Source organism: Lepisosteus platostomus, chromosome 7, assembly GCF_059453375.1.
Source record: "Lepisosteus platostomus isolate fLepPlt1 chromosome 7, fLepPlt1.hap1, whole genome shotgun sequence".
Classification (NCBI taxonomy): Eukaryota; Metazoa; Chordata; class Actinopteri; order Semionotiformes; family Lepisosteidae; genus Lepisosteus; species Lepisosteus platostomus.
This window is the reverse complement of record NC_142617.1, coordinates 162572-181052: the sequence shown is the minus strand read 5'-3', so window position 1 is coordinate 181052 and position 18481 is coordinate 162572. Positions and strand designations below refer to the sequence as shown.

General features: G+C 33.1%; 1 long non-coding RNA gene across 1 annotated transcript in view; it reads left to right on the top strand.

The window, feature by feature from the left end:
* LOC148657696 (uncharacterized) overlaps positions 1 to 18481 on the top strand; it is a 78852-nt gene that overhangs the window by 11759 nt on the left and 48612 nt on the right. Inside the window, exon 2 of the long non-coding RNA XR_015939965.1 lies at positions 2128 to 2189. This is a non-coding gene — a long non-coding RNA (uncharacterized LOC148657696). The remainder of the gene's footprint in view (positions 1 to 2127; positions 2190 to 18481) is intronic.

Here is an 18481-nt window from a genome sequence, read left to right as displayed (position 1 = left end):
AGTGGCCAGTTTAGAGACACCAAGCTAAAATTCAGGACCTGAGGAAACAATGCTAACACCTCTGTCACCATGCATAGATGTTTTGTTTCTGAAATAAGTATGAGCATGGCTTTATAAATACAGTAATATAATTAAACAATAAATCACACAATAGTAGCCAGCTTTTTCCCTCACACCTTTGTGAGTTATGCACTAAAAATATGAAATTTGAGCTGAGCATTTACTTCAAAATTATATTCTGATGTCCTTCAAGAAATGGCAGGAACTTTGGATCAATCACATACCAGCATCTTCATAACCACCTAAATATTGTCCCAGTGTTGAAAAATACTGCTTATTCCTTTTCAAAGTTATTGAACATATAGAAAGAAAGGTAATTGATATTTTATTGACAATTTGTTTACATTAAATGTTTTTGTCTCAACTTCCTAAAGGTAATTACATAAGTATTCTTTAATGCTGTGACCACTGATGTCAAAATACAGGGTTTTCCCCCTTGTCTGCATCTTTGATTCATGGGTTTCTCGCTTGTCTGCACTTGCTGTTATCAGGTTTTTGGGAAATGGTAGGAAAAATAGAGAGCTGTCCTTACCATTTAGAAGGAAAATACATACAGTACCACCACTAGTCTGTGTAATGTAAAACGAACTGAGCAGTGTAAACTGAACTGAACACAGTCTCACACTTTTGGGGAAAGGACAATGCAAGTATGCTTTTTGAGTTAACAGCTAGGTCATGTACAGGCAGGAGAGCTTGGATATAGAAAAAGCTATAAAATGTACCTTTGTTATAAAGTTTAAATTGCAGTTTATGCTCTAGGATCCTGCTGAGTTAGAACAGTAGAACTTTAAATGACTTACCAGTGACATGTACATAAATTAAAATGTAATTAATAAGAAATAATACATATACAGTATGGGAGATATAAGAAAGAAAAAAAACATTTCTATCAAAGACAGACTACAAAAATTACTTTTTGGGGATCTGCAGCCTAATAACTCTTCTGTGTTTTTTTAATGTTGTATTTCATGAGTGTGTGTGTAGAATAAATAAAATTATTCATAAATACAATATCAAATAGTTTAATTGTATTAAAACAGTGTTGTTAAGCATTGGTAGTATTTGCAAAATATTTACACCAGTTCTACATGTATAAAATATTTAAATGTCTTTGTATCACACTAATGTATTGTTTAGCTTCAGGAATGCATTTCAAAATCACATGTACGAATACTTATTCCAGGAACTAAAAATGTGTGAAAAATAAACATAATTAGAATATGACCACTAAATACTGGCCAGTTCTGAGAAAATGAGACAATATTTATTTATATTTGTGGGAGAAATAATTTATTAGATTAGTTGGTACAATATAATGTTCTAATTAGCTTTACTATTTTAAAGGACTTAGACACGGCAACACTGTATTGACTGTATTTATGTTTAATTTGAATTACATGATCTATGAGCCTCTCAAGATGTGTATGTGTTACAGTCCCTGGACACACATTGTAAAGCAAGGAGGGCTATCCTGAGTCACTTCCACTTCTCTTCCTGCTCTGAGGGCTTTCACACTGTTGAAGTCCAAAATGGCACAGAGGCTAAAATTCAAAGCAGAAAATGGTTTAAAATGTAATTCATAATAAGTAAGTAAAAAGATAGATTTAGTATGAGAGATATAAGAAAAAAAAATTCTCTCCAAGAGGATATAGATAGAGGAATTGTTTCCTATCTGCTCCTAATACATCTTCTGTATGAGACACTACAGGATGTCTAAAAGCACCACAGAGCATTAAGATGAAAACAAGTGAAGGAAACGTGTGGACACCTGGAAGTGCAGTGGTCATTTCTAGAGAAATGCAAGAACAGTTTAAATAACACTGTTTTAGGGGGAAAATAGGTAGGTCTTTGTCCTTAATTGAACCTTTAAATGGCAGATTAATTTGAAACAAATACAGACTAAAATAAAGTCTAAAACCTCTAAACTGTGCCTGAAAAATCATTCTCTGTATTTAAAAAAAAATCTATCGACTTTTTAACTGTTCATAGTAATCACACATTCCCAAGATTTGCACTTTTATGCTTGTAATTTTTTAAAATATTTAAAAGTTATGTTTTTATTTATAGGTGAATCAGCTGGATGTTAACCTTGCTCTGAAAGTCACAGGAGTCAAAGGAGCATTGACAAGGTAAGTTGTTTTTCACCACATTATATCCTCACAAATGTTTATATTTAATGATACAAAAACTGTATTTTATTAAGTTTAATTCTATTTTGTAAATGCAAACAATCTATGTAAACAATAATTTGCAGGTTTTACAACAATGTAGAACAATGGCTTGTGTTAGAATGCAATTGATGAGCTCTGAATTCTGTATTATTTACTTTTATTTTCATGTATAATGGCAATCTGTTTTAACTGTGTTGCATTTTTGGGCTTGAATAATGAAATTCCCAAGTATTATCTTAACTTGAATAAGAGTCTTAGCCAACCCTGAATTCAGTGTTACCTTAGGAATTTTGTAAACGTTTCTGAATAAAAATAACGTCTAGTTAATGCATTTATTATTGTAGTCTTTGGGGCATTATTTGAATAAATTACTTGTGTCATAATAAAATGTTTAGTTGCAGATAGTCTTTTGATAAAAAAATCTTGAATGGTGAATTCCAGGAGAAACTATGCATCTCCTGCAGAGAACACCGGTGTCTGAGCTCATTCTGGTCCACAGTTCCTTTTATTGAGCTGACAGTTTTTAAGGGTCTGAGGGTTAGCAAACAGATCACAAATTTGTGAAGTGTTAATGAGTAAAAACAGTAGATCATTGTCCACATTGTCTGAAAAAATATATTAAGAAACACAATCTTCATCATTGTTATGCTTCTTGATATTACAATTAAATTATCTAATAATACAATTATTATACATCTGAAGTATTTTACACCATTAGTAGTACTTAATTTCAAATCACAGAATAAATAAATAAAATTTTGTGTATTTTGGAATGTAAGGGCACATTGATATAACAGATATCAAAGAGATGTTTCAATCAGCATTATAAATAATATATGACAAATATTTTAAAAATGAAAATGTTCTTTTTTCTGATGCACGTGGAATATTCTGAATTGTACAGGACACCACTGGTGCTTTGCTCATTACCAGAGTGTGCAGTTTCACAGGGTGTTTGAATATGAGGAGTATTCATGTTTTCAGATCAAAATACAACAAAAGTATTTCTCACTAGTGATCGTAATGTGGGAAGAGCACATTCATTAGTTATATACAAAAACACAATTCCTTGTATTATTGTGAATTCTAAACAAAAACATGAAGTTTCTTTTGCCGTTTGACAATACAAGGAATAATATGCTTTCAATGTAGAAAGAAAAGTATGTATTTCTAAGCATTTCTTCTTTTTATGGAAGACAAGTAACACACAATAGGACTTTTACTTATACTTAGTATTTCTCTAGCTAAAAATCTTAAAATCTCTAAAAATAAACAGACATTTTTGCATCAATTATTTTTTAAAATTATATTTAAAATGCATTTAATCCAATGGTTCCATCAAACTGTGCATGTCTGTGTTTGCATCTGGCATTCTGTCCAGAGTGAACCTTTTCTTGTGCCTGCTGCCTGCTAAAACAGGCTCTGGCTCCCCTGCAGCACTGAATTGGAAGAAGGAGTTAGAAAATGGAAGCATGTTTGTTCTAATATCTAGGAACAGAATGCTCATAGTTTTCAGATTTATTCATAGCTTTTCTGTGGTTTTTACAAAATGGTTTGCAATTCACATTCACAGTAGAGCTGAAAAACATATCCTTGTTTGTGTTCCTCTGGGCTTTTCCATTTTACTCGTAAGAAAAGAACTGAGTCTACGTTTCATAACCCCACCATATGACGTCCGATCACTTCTGCATTTACTTGCCGTAACATTTTTTGTCCTTTAGTAATGCAATTAAAACTGAAGCTTTGTGGCGAAGAAAAGAGTTTAAGCATCCTTGAGAGGTGGAAACGCAATGTCTTAGTGACTTCTCCTGATGAAGCATACATCTTCTCTTTGCATCCCTATGTCTGTGCTGTGTTGCTACAACTAGCTAATCAGTTGGATATAAGTTCCTCTCTATTACCAGGCTGTAGGAGGCCCGTGTCTCCTTGTTTCTGAGCTGCAGGACATTTGTTCTGGCCAACATAAAAGCAGTGGGGGCCCTTTTAACTGCTTTGGTGTTGTCCTTTTGATGGGCATGAAGGGGCAGCGAAATCGGAAATAATCTTTATTAAATGTTTTTACAGAGAAGCGACTTGTGGTGGGGAGGGGAGGATTGCAGACACAATAGACAAAGACAAATATTTAGCAAGAGACAAAGGATGACTCTACACAGCTCACAGTGGGGTTAACTCTTCCCATTATCCAAAAGGAATGGGCTTTTATTGACAATAGCTTTAACCTACAACAAATTAGGTACTGAGTGCTGGTGATTTGTCTGTGTGTGGGGTCATACATAAAAAGATTTTGAGCACATATTCCTTTGGTGAAATCGGCAAACCCACTGGTTTTCCAGTTTACTTTGCTGAAACTAAAAGATGTCAAAACTTCCAAAAAGGTCCACTGGAAAGCACACAAGAATTAAATCTGTTTAGAATTATTCTAATTCAATCTCACCGCTAGAAAAAAGTATTCCTACTAAAATTAGTTGCATGGTTTTATTATTTTTACCTCCCATGAATGTAATGAATTGCTGGACTGTAAATAAAATCTAATATGTATTTTATAGAACAGCATAACATGTCTTTTTAGGAATAGAATTCACAGGGCTACTCAATTTTATTATGCTATAGCTGTGTGGCAATAGCTGCAAATCAGAATGAATAAATACAGACCTAAAAAAATTAGCAATTAAATATTGTAATGAAGGTTATATTATATTTGATTACTGCTATCTTTTTAAGTCATATTTGTGTCAGACAGACAGCATCATCATCATTATTATTACATTTTCTGTTTGAATTAGTTTTTAGATAGCAATAATGGCACAAGGGTGTTCTCTACTGTATTTAGTTTGATTTTAGTCATTTTTGAATAGATGAATTTTCACTCTAGAATTTCCAAATACATAGACAAATAGACAATAAAATAAAAACAAATAAATGCAATCATTCGAATTAAATACTAGAGTTCATATTAAGATAAATGTCACATTAAAGCAGTGTCAGGTTAAGCACGCTAAATGTCAAGTTCTATACTTTTTTAAGACCATTTTAGTAGTAATATTATAGGATGTGAATTAAGAACTTTCTTTTACAATGTTAAAATCATGCATTAACATAAATATAATGTATATAAACATCTTTTTTAAATGTCTTTACCTTGATATAAATTCTCAATATAAATTCTCAGTGTGTACGTTGGACTGTTTCTGCAAATTCTGGGCATGGGAAAACCCCTCCTGTTCTTTATTATAAAGCACTAAATTAATCTTGGCATACTGTAAATGTGTTCCACATTTAATATTTCAACCTTATTTCCATTCATGAAATCTGGTTCTGATAATAATATTGTTTCCATAAGCTGCGTTGTGGTGATTGATGGTTTTCAAGGTAAGGGGTACTTACTGCCTGTTCACAAGGATTGCACAGGACTGCTACATGCCTTCTCTGTTCACAAATGCAGGTTTATAAGCCTATTTGACTTCAGTAAGAAGGGACCTACAGAGAGCTCGCTGTTTTACAGCAGACAAACCATGGTAATGGAAGTGATTAAAAATACTTTTTCCATGATTTATTGTCATAATTAATTAACCACTAGTTTTGTTTGGATAGTTCTTGAATTCAGCATGAGAAGGAAAATAGTTGTCCTTTAATTATTGAATTATTACAGAAATAAGTTTAATTGCAAGAAAGGAAAATCTAATGTCTAGGTATTGTTTATCGGGAGATTCAGGTAGTGTAAAGAACTTGTGGTAGCTGGGTGTCAAAATTAATTACTTAAGCAGAGATTAATGAGAAAATATTTTACCAAGTAATATATTTTAATTATTTACGTATGCATTTAAATAAATTATGTTTTTTAATATGTGTTTAACCACGGTGTTCAAACACATCTTAAGTGAAATCTTGCCATGATGTTTATAAAGACAAGATAGTTAGGGGACTAGGCGATTTGTTTGATCCACAATATTATGGACACTTTTTCTTTAGATGAGAAAATTTGATTTTGTGACTTAACAGAGACCGGACACAGTGTCAACTGAAATTGTACTAATGAACTCATTGAGTATGGTCGAATCTACCATAGAATTACATACTGGCAAACATGTTTTTGAGAACGTAAACCGACATCTCCCAGGAAAGCACTGACTATGAAGTGAATATTATTTAACAAAGGCAAGTGACAGTGGCAGGAATTCAAGCAGAAGCCCACTTGAAAAGCTCTGGCAGAAGGGAAGGTGTGGTGAGGGAATGTTCAGATCCATCTTCAAAGACATGGTCAAGGAGAACAGACGCCCATTGCTGCCTGAGTAGCTCCCAGCCTGTTTAAACACAAACTGAAGAAGGCAGCATGACCTAGCATACCAGGATGGTAGAAATATTGCAGTGTACAATTTGCTTTCAATATCAGAGATATTCGTTCGAAATTAAATTAAATATTTTTAATTGTTAGACCAAGATAACTTGAGCATGTTATTTTCAAAATAGCTATATGGGATTACTTTAATACATCATTATTTTCATTCCTTAGAAGGATTAAAAATATACAAATAAAAAAAATAAATAACATTTTATTAAAATACTAATTACCCAGTCTCACATGGTTGAGTTAGGTGTGTAAATATTTATCAGTTGTTTGGGAAATTAAGCTCCAAACACAAATGTTATTATTGTATATATACCGTATATAAAGAAAAATATGTATATTTAAGAAAAAAATGTTTAAATTATGCATTTGGATTTAAATTTGTGTCCAAAAAACCTGAAATTTTCTGAATGAAAGGAACTTAATTATTATAATTAATAATTAATATCATAATTAATATAAAATAAATAAAAGGCAATAAATTCTTCTTTTGTTTAAGTTTAAAATGAAAAAACAATCTATTGTGTTTTTTATTATTTCTGATTGAGCTTTAGTTTGCTATATGTTAATATTATGGATTTATTAAAATGTAGTGAACATGGTATACTGATTTTAATGTAAATTTGTTTAAATAAGAATCATTCAGGTTGTATTAATTTTCATCAACTGGATATTTCAGAAAAAATGTTATTTGTTAATGAAATGAACACGATGAGTTCTAAAATATATTATTTGTATCATTGTGGTCTGATTACAATAATTCCAGTAAATTATCTCTACAGTTTACAATCAAACTCATTTGCTTAAATTGTAAACCAATTTATTTATATGTATTACATTTGTAACATTTAAATATTCATTATATGGAGTCAAAGAAAAACAACATGCACACTTGGTTGAATTTAATAATCTTAGTTGCGTCTTTATTTAAAGATAGTTGTTGCTTTTACAATTATATAATCTGTACCTCTTTACTTTTTAAATATTTTGTTTCAACATGGGAATAAATATAGGGCCACTTTATATTATTTAAAAAGTCTTGAAATGGATATTTGCAGTTTCATTTTTAAGTTCCTTTTTAAAAGGAAATTAAATAGCAGTTTGTTTCATAAATTCATAACAGTATAGAGAGGAATACAAGTAAGAGGAAAAGCATCTCTTTTATAATATCAGACATAACATTTTTTCAATAGTCAACCTAGTCTAAAATGTTTATGTATTGAAAAAATCTTATTTTATGAGATAAATACATTTTTATAATAAAAGGGAGCTTAATTAAAGAATATTGTACAGTTAAAAGACAAAAGAAAAAGAAATATTATTATTGGTGAGTGAGGTTGGCTTAGAAACAAAATATTATTCAGTTGCATTCCTTTGGATTATTGTGTTGTCTTCTTGTTTTAAATAAACTCATATCTAGATCTTGCTGCACACACATAAACTTTGTCAAATTTGAGTGTAACACTCAAATCTATTACAAATCTATTACAGTCCCACGTGTTTCTGTCCACTGTTTATACAATGACAGTGAAAAATCTGGACACAGAGGAGATACTGCTTGAGGAGTATTATGCAAAGGCTAATGGAAACGGTTAACCAGGCCCTGCCAGACCAGACTCAAAAGAAGCTTGGCAGTGCGTGTTCAGGGTTAAGAGTTCTTGCGACACAGGTTTAAAAGCAATAAAAGACAGAGCAGGAAACTTAATATTGCCTGCTGCTATTGTGTATATCAAGACTACAGCAGCTGGAGAAAGCAGGGTGTGAAGTAATTAGTTGTCTGGTTCCATATTGACCAGTCTGGTGCTGTGGCCATGGGACCTATTAAATTTTCTATTGAGTGCTAAAGGATTATGCACCAAAAATAAATAAAACGAGCTAATGAAAAGATGCCCGTAGGTGTTTTAGATCTACTTGTCATCTTGAATAATGTTTTTCTATATTCAGTATTTAGAAACAAAACAATTTTGTTTATTTAGTTATATCGAATTTTGAAAAACCTGAAATGAGCTAAACAAAACAAAGGTTTTGTGGTAAATAGATCAGCCTTTTTATATAAATATATTCAGTTATACTGTTTTTTGTGTAATAATGTGACGCCACACTAATGAACAAGTAATGATTAAATATATAAATCTCAAGCATGTTTTGAATCTGGTAGTGAAATCTAAATAGTGATGCTTCACACGTCTTGATGGTCTGAGCAGACAGCAGAGATCTCTATGTTTCTTTCTTTTTCATGTTAAAACTCAGTTTTAATTTCTATCATATTATCTATCTTTGCAGTGCAGATGATTTAACTTCTTTGAGTTGTCACATGTTTAAAACTGTGATGAGAGAAGACGGTTTAGGTATTGTGTTGTCAGCATCTTTGCCTGAGGTTGGTGGCATTATTGATTCGCCATGGATATTTAATAGTTGTCTGCAAATGCAACATCTTCTCTTTATTATCAGGATGGCATAAATTATCTAACATTTGTGTGTGAATAATTTTATACATTTACTTTTGGAAATAAAAGTGTTGTGTTACTGGGTTTATAAATAATTCTAAAATCAAAATTTGTGGTCTTGTTACAAGTACAAACTCAATATTATTTCTGTTGACTAATAGAATGCATTCAGAATGGTTTTGATCAGTAATAAGTAACCTGGCATTGTGACAAAATGATTATGATAGATTTTTTTGTTCTGAAAACAAATGGTGGACATGATGTAAATGTATTAAGCTAATTAAAAAAACTCAATTCTGACAAATGTACATAAAACATAATAAAAGCATAATAAAAGCAAAGAGTAGAAAACATTTTTCTATTAAGATTTTTATATAAATTAAAAGCATTTTTACTTTTACAAAGCAACATTTTGCAGATTTCCTTTACTTGTTATTTTCTTTAACTAGCATTTCTGTCATTATTTCACTGATCCAAGAGAAAGAATCTTCAGTGTTGTACCAAAAAATCAAATCAAATTAAGGTCTTAAAATTGACGGTTTTGTTATTGTACACCAATGATACAGAACCTCTGTTTACTGTGGAGCCTCAGTGCCCAGAAACAGCTTGTTCCTCGGACAGAACGGTGCTCAGGCTGCAGGAGCAGGAGTTAAGCTCCGATTGCTCGCCCTTATGAGAAGTGGTACCCTGGGGTTAAAAGCCTCAGACCACACAGTAATAGGATCTGCACTTAATGCCAGTCTTTCTCGCTTTAAGCTACCCTTGTACTGTAAACTGTGCACAACACATATCTAGAATTTCTGTTGCATTAGCTACTTCTAGTGTAGAGCAGAATTTGAACTATAATCCTAGAATAGATCTTATAAATGAAAGCTGATGTCATTCTCTTGTACTGCATTTATCTAGCTGGTTTAAGTTCTCCTAGCTCCTCCTCTTAGAAACAGGATTTTACTGTATAAGAATAGATGCTAACTTTTAACTTTTGAAGAAAGAAAAAAAAATTAAAAATATTACAACCTGAATTTTAGTTTTAGTACCTTATTCTGCAATTTCCGTCACGGGATCAATAAAGTATCTATCTTATGAATGGGCAGCCTTTTGGCTTAACTGCTTTATAGTTTTAAATCACACCTTTGATACTGCATGATACCAGTATACAGTATGTTAGTATATTTATTAATATAATTATTTTTTACACCAGAATATATTTTTAATATTAAATCATCCCTCATACCCTATCACCTGTTTGCAGAGACTTAAATGAAACAATTTCTGAATGGAGCTTTAATCACTTTTTTCTATCTAGTCTTCTTGTCTATACTTTTAAAACTGATTTACAGCTGGAATTATGTGTCCCAACTGGAAAAAAGTTTCATTCAGGATCATTGAAGGACTTATTACATTACCATTTCATATGGATTATTAATAATCTTCAGATGTGTTTTTCAGCATTGTATGACTCTTTTACTTATACTGGGACAAAGGGGGAGGTCTGTAGGCCTGTACTTTACTAATTGGAAACATGCTTCAGCTTGTTCTGTGCCATTTACAAAAAACTGCTGAAATACACATTTGTTTTACGGCAATGTATCTCATATTCCTTGTAGAGTGTGTAACTGTATATAGAAATGTGGTATATAACAACTTCCTCAGGCTACTCAATTTATATCGCTTTGTATTTGATGGACTTAATGAGATTTAACATGAAATACTTTTAATAACCCAATCTACTTTTGTAACAACACAAATCAAGTTAGTGCCTCTTTAAAAGCCATTGTATAGTCACCTTTTCATTACTTGTGTTCCAGTGTGACTTCACAGATTCCAATATAATTATTGTTAGAAATAAAAACAGTTTTCGTATACTTAAATAATGATAATTATTAACCTACTTGGTTGCTGTTTTTGTCCAATATCCAAAAACTTACATTTATATCTATATCAGCAGGGTATGTTATAGAAGAATAAACAAGTAAGAAAAAAACTTTAGCTTTAAGCTAAGAATGGTCTCTGGGTGGTTCGGTTATCTAGAAACATCATGAGAGTATATAAAAAAATGCTAAAATGTAAATGTATTATGTTTCAGTCTGTTTGGTTTACTTGCTTTGCAGGTCAGTCAACTCTCTATAAATCCAAAGAGATATTTCATATAATACAGCCAAGATCTTAGAATTTTTTTATCTGTCTGATGTATGATTTGTTGTGATTGTTGTGATTAAAATGAAGATGTTATTATTTTACCACTTTGCCGTTTTGCCAAAACTTCAAACTCTCAAATACTACTTACCCAGAGTACTTACCCAGAGATCAGGAATACAAACACGCCTACATACGCCTACATGATTAGAAAGTCTGCATTTCCTGAACCTTGAAATAAGCTGACTGGGTATTTTTGATTCTGGGTTTCTGGTCTCTAGGTCTTAAATTGTTGATCTCTCCAGGTATCCTGCTAAACCTTTCAATGAGCGGGAACTTAAAATTGCTGTCTTGAGCAAATAGTTTTGAGTCAGTTTTGCACCTAACAGTCATCATTTAGCAGGGGGCCGGGGGGGTCTGGGTCGCCCGTGGCCAAAGTGGAGGACTCTGACATCCCTCCCTCTCCTATGCTCCCCTGCCCTCTCTCTCTCTGCCTGTCCTCTGGGTTCCAGCCTCATTTCCTTTTCTGTTTAGCTGCTTTTCTTTTTCCCCCCTCTTAATTGATCGCCTGCACCTCTTTAAGCCTACCTTAAAGGGCAAGCAGAAATTTCATGTTTTCATTCATCAGCCCATCCCTCTGAAAAGCGTTCGATATTAAAACAGTTTACGAGGAGCTAAAGCCGGGAGAAACAAGAGGCCCAGATAGCGTGTGGCGGGGTCAGGAGATGCACGCGAGGCGCCACAGCAAGGTCGCCACCCAGCCCTGTGAGCCTATAGAGGGGTAATTAGGGTAGGGCGATCTGTTATTTCCTTCCTTCCTTTTTCTCTTTTCTTTTATTTATCTGCTGCTTTCTTATATTTTTCGGTACTACAGTATTTATTGTATGGAAGAGGTAAATGGACTGAAAGTTTATGGTTACTTCTGACAATTATACATTTCCATCTTTAGTGCTCGCTTGGGTAAAATCGTGCACTCTAGGAGAGTTTTGCAGCAATGCAGACACAGTGCCGCCTGCCAGGTGTCTATTGTGTCAGCTTGCATATGTGCTTTCTTTCTCAAGCTGCTCTCCTGATCTAGGCGGCGACCAGGTGTGGGTGTCCATTTTGGAGTTGGGGTTCAGAGTGGGAGGGGCGGGAGGACGGCTGTCTGTGCATGCAGGGGGGTAGTAGTTTTGCTGAATCCATTTCCCACGAATGCAGCAGCAAGGAAGAATACAAGAGATAAAGTATTTTTTAGCCAAAGTTTCTCTGCATGACTTCCCTGCTGATGGGATCATGCACTTTCAGGCTGAGATTTTATTAACAATTCATATGGAAATTGAGGGCAAAGGAGGAGCGGATTCTCACATAAACTTGATCTGTCCATGAATGAAGCTCTGTGTCTGCCCTGACCCTGCATGGCTTAAGACAGTGCCTGTGAGGGCCAGAGGAGCAGACACAAAGAAAGCAATGAAAAGCAAGCACATTCCTGCAGTCAGCACAAAGGCTGTCCTGCCTTCTCCCTCCTGAGAGCTCTCCTCTGCCTCTCAGAGCACTGCTGGGCACTCTGCTCTTTCTGTGGTTCTGGCTAGAATTGTCTACATTAATAATCTGTTCATTTGCCTAATTCTTCTTCTTTTGTCTTCTCTTTCTCTTTTTTATAAATTTTTGTTTTCTGGAAATAATAGAAGTCTGATTTTTGGGTTATATAAAGCAGTGCAATTTATTATGAAAATTGTTACTTTTAAATGTTGTTTTTTGTAATGATGAACTAGTTCTTGATTTGTTTCAAATATGGTAGACAATAACATGAGATAGTACTGCAAAAGTATCTTAGAATAACAAGTTTCAATTTAAAAAAGAGAAAATGCATCTAAGTGTAGAAGCATATACAATTTTAAACTGCACATAAATCTTTCAGTTTAATCGCAAGATGCATTAGTGAATGACATTTTACTATACTTAGCTTAAACAGGCTTTTGTGAGCAAATCTCTTAATAATATCACGTTGCTTGCTACAGACATAGTAATATAGTATTGTGTTTTACCATCACTTGTATTTTATCGAAATTAATAACTTATATAGTGTTTGAAGTGCATAGTCTTGAATGATACAATCTATCGCATATTGCATCATTCTATTTTACTTTGTTTTTAAGATTCATTTGTCTTAAATACAACCATTATGTGCTGATGGAGGGTTAAGCAACTGAGTATCTCTTCTGTCCTGGCAGTGTACAAAGTAGTACTGATTGTCTAGACATGCTCCTGATGTTCAGGTGCTCTTGTTTCATTCGATTGCTAACCTTTGCCTAACATATCCCACCTCTCCCTCAGTAAGTGCTACACCTTGTGAATGAACTTCACAGTGCATCACTGTGAAAACGATCAGAATTTATAGCTTTATAAAGCTGCTTCTGACTTCATGCGCTTCCGCCTGCCAGCAGCAGGAGGTCCCTGTAAATGCGATTTGTCTCGGCGGATATATCGTGCATAATTACTTTTGTAGATGAAACAAATGCAGACAATTCTTGTTCTGTAGGATTAAATTATGCTGCCTGATTGTGTGTTAAGCACCATGCATACGGACTCTTCTCCAACTGTTCCATGATGACAGCATTTGCACAACAAAAACCCATTATCCAGTTGCTCAGCACTTGTGCCGATTCTTTCCCGGTAGAAAATTTTCTTTGAAATTGAAATTTATATTACAAATCCAAAACTAAATAGGTAAATAAGCTAGTGGTCAATAACCTGACTAAAAAAATGTCTACTATGGCAAGGAAAAAATGGACAAGCATATGTATATAGCATATAAATTTATATCCAAAAAAATCAACTAATTTGCATTTAACTGTGAGAAACTTAAAAGATTAAATGCCACTATAAATGAAATGGTAACATATTTTGATGATTCTTTATAAACTCTTCGTTAACTTGTGGTTTTAGGACTGGATGAAATTACCATTATTTTGTCGGTATTTATTTTCTTGTTTTATAGCTACATTTTTATGTCTGTTTACTTACACCCTTTCTTAATCCAACAATCCAACCCCAAGACTATTTGTTTCCTTATTTGAAAATACTTATATGCCATAAATGGTCTCATTTTTGTTTCTGATGTTGTTAAAGTTTTTATGTATATGTTCATTTGTACAGCTTCATTTAATTTTTACCATGAATGTGATATTTTAAAAATCACAAAGGTAAGAATTAACACAGTAATAAAAAATTTGCAAAAATGTTCAGAAACATGATAAAAAAAATATTTAGCAATATTTAATGAGTCTTTTCAAAGATAAGTCTGTAATAGTTTGAAATTATTCACATCTGTTCTATAAAAAGAAATTAACATATATTATCAGAAAGAAAAAGGTTATTTCATGTTTCTGAATAATTTAGCTCTCCGTTAATTAAATTAACTTTTTGCAGTTTTTAAATTAGGGTGTTAACAGCAGTTTGTTTTCCACGCTTCTTAAATTCACAGAGATTAAAGGATCTGGAAGGTTTCTATTATGCAAATTAATACTGTAAAACCCATCATTCCGAGACAAGGTGTATGTATATCTGTCACTGTTCACTTTAGCGGGTTTCTGAAATTAGATATGAAATTGATAATTTCAACAAATCTGGCAACTTCCTTCATTTACTTACAGTAAATTCCATTAGGCAAATATTAATTTGTCTTAGTTCTATTCTGTGGTTTACTGTGCCATTCTGTTCAAACAAATTGTTAATTTATTATAGTTATATATTTATTATAGATGTCTTATTCTGCAACACTGATCACTTGGGGAAATAATTAAACATAATCATATTGGTGCAACATTGAAATTTTGTCATTTTAAGTACAAAGGGGTATAAATTTAATTAATCCATCAATTTTAGTCCAATATCCCTGGTGAGGATAACAGTGGTCAACAGTTAATAAAACTAGATGTATATTGCATTTAAAAAAGCTTTTATTTTGAAATATTTGCTTTAATTTTGTATTTTTCTAGTTGGAAATGTGTTTTAATGTGTTTTTCAGTTTGTTTCATTATGCCCATTGCAGTGTTCGTTAAATAAGAACAGATCACTGAGAGCTGCTGCTCCCTGCGCACTTTCCTGCAGACGGTGAGAAGTACCTGATGAGCAGAGTGCTGTCTCCCCATGATTAGACTGTCTCTATTGCCTTGAAAGTTTATTTAGCTTTATGGATTTCAGCTATAAAACTGTTGAATTCATTTCTCAGATTTTTTGCCCCAGTAGCTGTAAAAAGCAGCTTAAAACAGTGCTACTGCGCTTACAGTAAGTCACCCCTCAGCTTTTAATAAACAGGTATTTTAAAAACCAGATGGGAGGAATGTTGATGCAGTTAAATATTTGTAAACATAAGTTATTTCAGCTAAGGCGCAACTTCAGTCCGATGATTAGTATCTTTTGTTAGCAACTTGTTGTATTTTGTTATGTAAATACAGTATTTACTTCATTTCAGGTAATTAAAAGCTTTATTGTCTCTTTGTGTTTTCTGTTAAATGGAGTATTCTTTTGTTGTGCATCACAAAAAAAACAAAGACATTAGGAGCACATTTGTTTGCAAAGCAGTGGGATGTAGGTTTTGTGAATCTGAGTGTGTTGTAAGTTTGATCAAACTGTATTTGCATATTTTTTTCTGCAGGCAGTCAGGGTTTGTTCTGTTTTATATTGAATTAAAATCTTTGAGATATTATGAGTTTTCCATGGAGATTCTGTAATCCCATCATTTGACAAGGTGGGTGGTATGTTTTTATTTTGCTTTTACAAGGACTTTTAAAAATATTTCTGTTAAGAAGAGCATTTAATCTGTGCATATTATATATTGAACATAGATGTATATGTAAAAATGTAATGTTTCTATTTAACAAAAAATATATTCTATATATAGTATTTCACTTTAGCAGCTTCATATCTCATCTGAAGATTCAGAAATACAGCATTCTTCTGTCCTGGTGGATCAGACAGACCTTTTGGGAGAGGGCTGTGATATGAGCTCAAATGTCTTGTAACTGATGTGGTTCTGTTCTCAGCATCCATGGTGCCCAATGCTCATGCACTGCATGCTAATCATGTAGAGCTCTGAGACAGGCAGATAGGGAGCGGTGATAGCATTCATCTGGTACAGTGCCAATTCCCTCAAAAAACAACACATATGATTTAAATATGACTGTAGAAAATATTTATAGACTTGTGGTGCTCTTGTGTCACACAGTCAGCCAGTAGGACTATGTCACAGGCAAAATTACAAGGGATATTCAGTGAATAAAGATGATTGTGAGCAGGCTTTCTTCATGCAGAGGAACACATTGATGTTTTGAAATGATCACGGTGAACAGGACTGGAGTCCGTGACAGATGCCCAGGATGGTTCTTCCATCTGAAGTGCTGCAGTGGAGCTGTTGTAGTATTATAGAGTATCAGTATGACACTATATATTTCTCTCACATTTGATTTTTATATATATATACAGTATATTCATTTCGTATTTTGTTCATATTTACAAAGGTCTTACTCCATAATTTACTGAAATGTGAGATATTGCTAACTGGAAAACCAAAGCATGTTGTTATAATTATTGTTGTTGTTTGAAATAAGATAAGACTTTATTGATCCCGAAGGGAAATTGAGGCATTTCATTAATTACATTTAATTTTTTTATAAACATACAAGTTGAAAAATTGGATATCACACAAAAATTAAATATGCTAGAAATGACACAGTATGCTATTAATTTTTCATTTTAATAAAACCAAATTACTATAATTAAAGACAGTTACCAGTTAAGGTAGAAAAGTACAGTATGCTGTCTGTACTCTTATATTACTGAAGCTGAATGTTGTGAGGAAGGTAAAGAAATGGGTTTGGACAGCAGAGAGCATGTTGTTTGTGCCTCACTGCACTTTGTAATCAAGGACTGCTGAAGGCCAGTCTGTTTTAGGAGGAAAAAGCAACGACTCACAACAGTGTCAACCTTTGCTTTTTAGGCAGTGATGAAGTTATAAATAATGCATCAAGAGATTTCAGCATTCAGCTCATAAGGAAATCGCAGCTGGTCTGGGCTTTATTGTATAATGTGCAGATTTCAGCATGGAGGTCAAATGAAATGCTTGTCACTCAGTGAAAAAGGAAAAAAAACATTAAGTGAAGACATGAAGGGGGGGTCCATACTTGGTCTGTGCATTGAGCTGGATATATTCCTGAATGATCTCTCTTCTAAAATGTATGTTAGATAGCCAGTGAGTGTGTCTTTCTGTGTGTCTTTTAAATGGCTTTTATGGAGAAAATGTGCAACTCTTGCTTTTTATTGATTTTGATCCCAGCATTTTGAGATTGCTGCTATTTTGTGGACATGTGGCTCATAACGGGCACTTCGTACATCGGGCCTCTCTTTGTGCTTGCTGGTCACGTTGAGGGCTGGAGTGGGAGCGAGGCAGAATTAGAGAGTGTGGAAATGCAAAGCTGTCTCTTGTTACGTTTTATCGATCTCATTCTGGTGTCATTCAATTAAGACAGAAATGTGATGGATAGTCTCTGTATAGATTCCAGGACTCTGGCTGCTGCAGATAACACCTGATTTTTTTTTAAAAAGCATCCAAACTAGTTTTGTGGTTTGAATGGAAAATTTAGTCACATTTACTTATGGAATATTTCTATTATTGTATTTGTGGAAAACACTGCGGTGTTACGTTGGATTATGTATAAAGGTATAATATTGCAAAATATAGCAGCAACTGTCTTTACAGCTGCTAGCACTGTATTGATATTCATTGTAAATATTGTCATGTAAATATTAGTTCAACAGCTATGATAGGTACAATATTTTAGGTTTCTTTTCACAATTGCATTTATTGTATTTTATAAGTCTTTAAAAAAAATGCGGTATACAAAACACAAAAACATCTAATTATTGAAAAGATGAAAAAGTCCCCAAAACCATAACCTCTTCCAAGATGTAATTTGAATTCATCAAACCAATTTGAAAGAAAACAGTAGTAGTCAAATTATAGAGGGGGACTTAAAGATGAATGAAACACACTTTACAAGACAAATGAAATGAATTGTTTATTCTAGGAGAATAATATACAGTAGATTGATTTCGGAGACAAAATCTGTAAGAACATATGATGATATAATAAAATATCAGACTGCACTGTACCTATTTTACATCACTACTGTAATTGCTAAATATATGATGATCTTATCACTTTATTGTTTCCAGGATACTTTGAGACAGGATGGGTACATTTTCCTTTAACTAATTATTATTTTTAACTCCTTGACAAAAATAGTTGAAAGTAGCCATTTATATTTTCTTGTTTTTCAAAA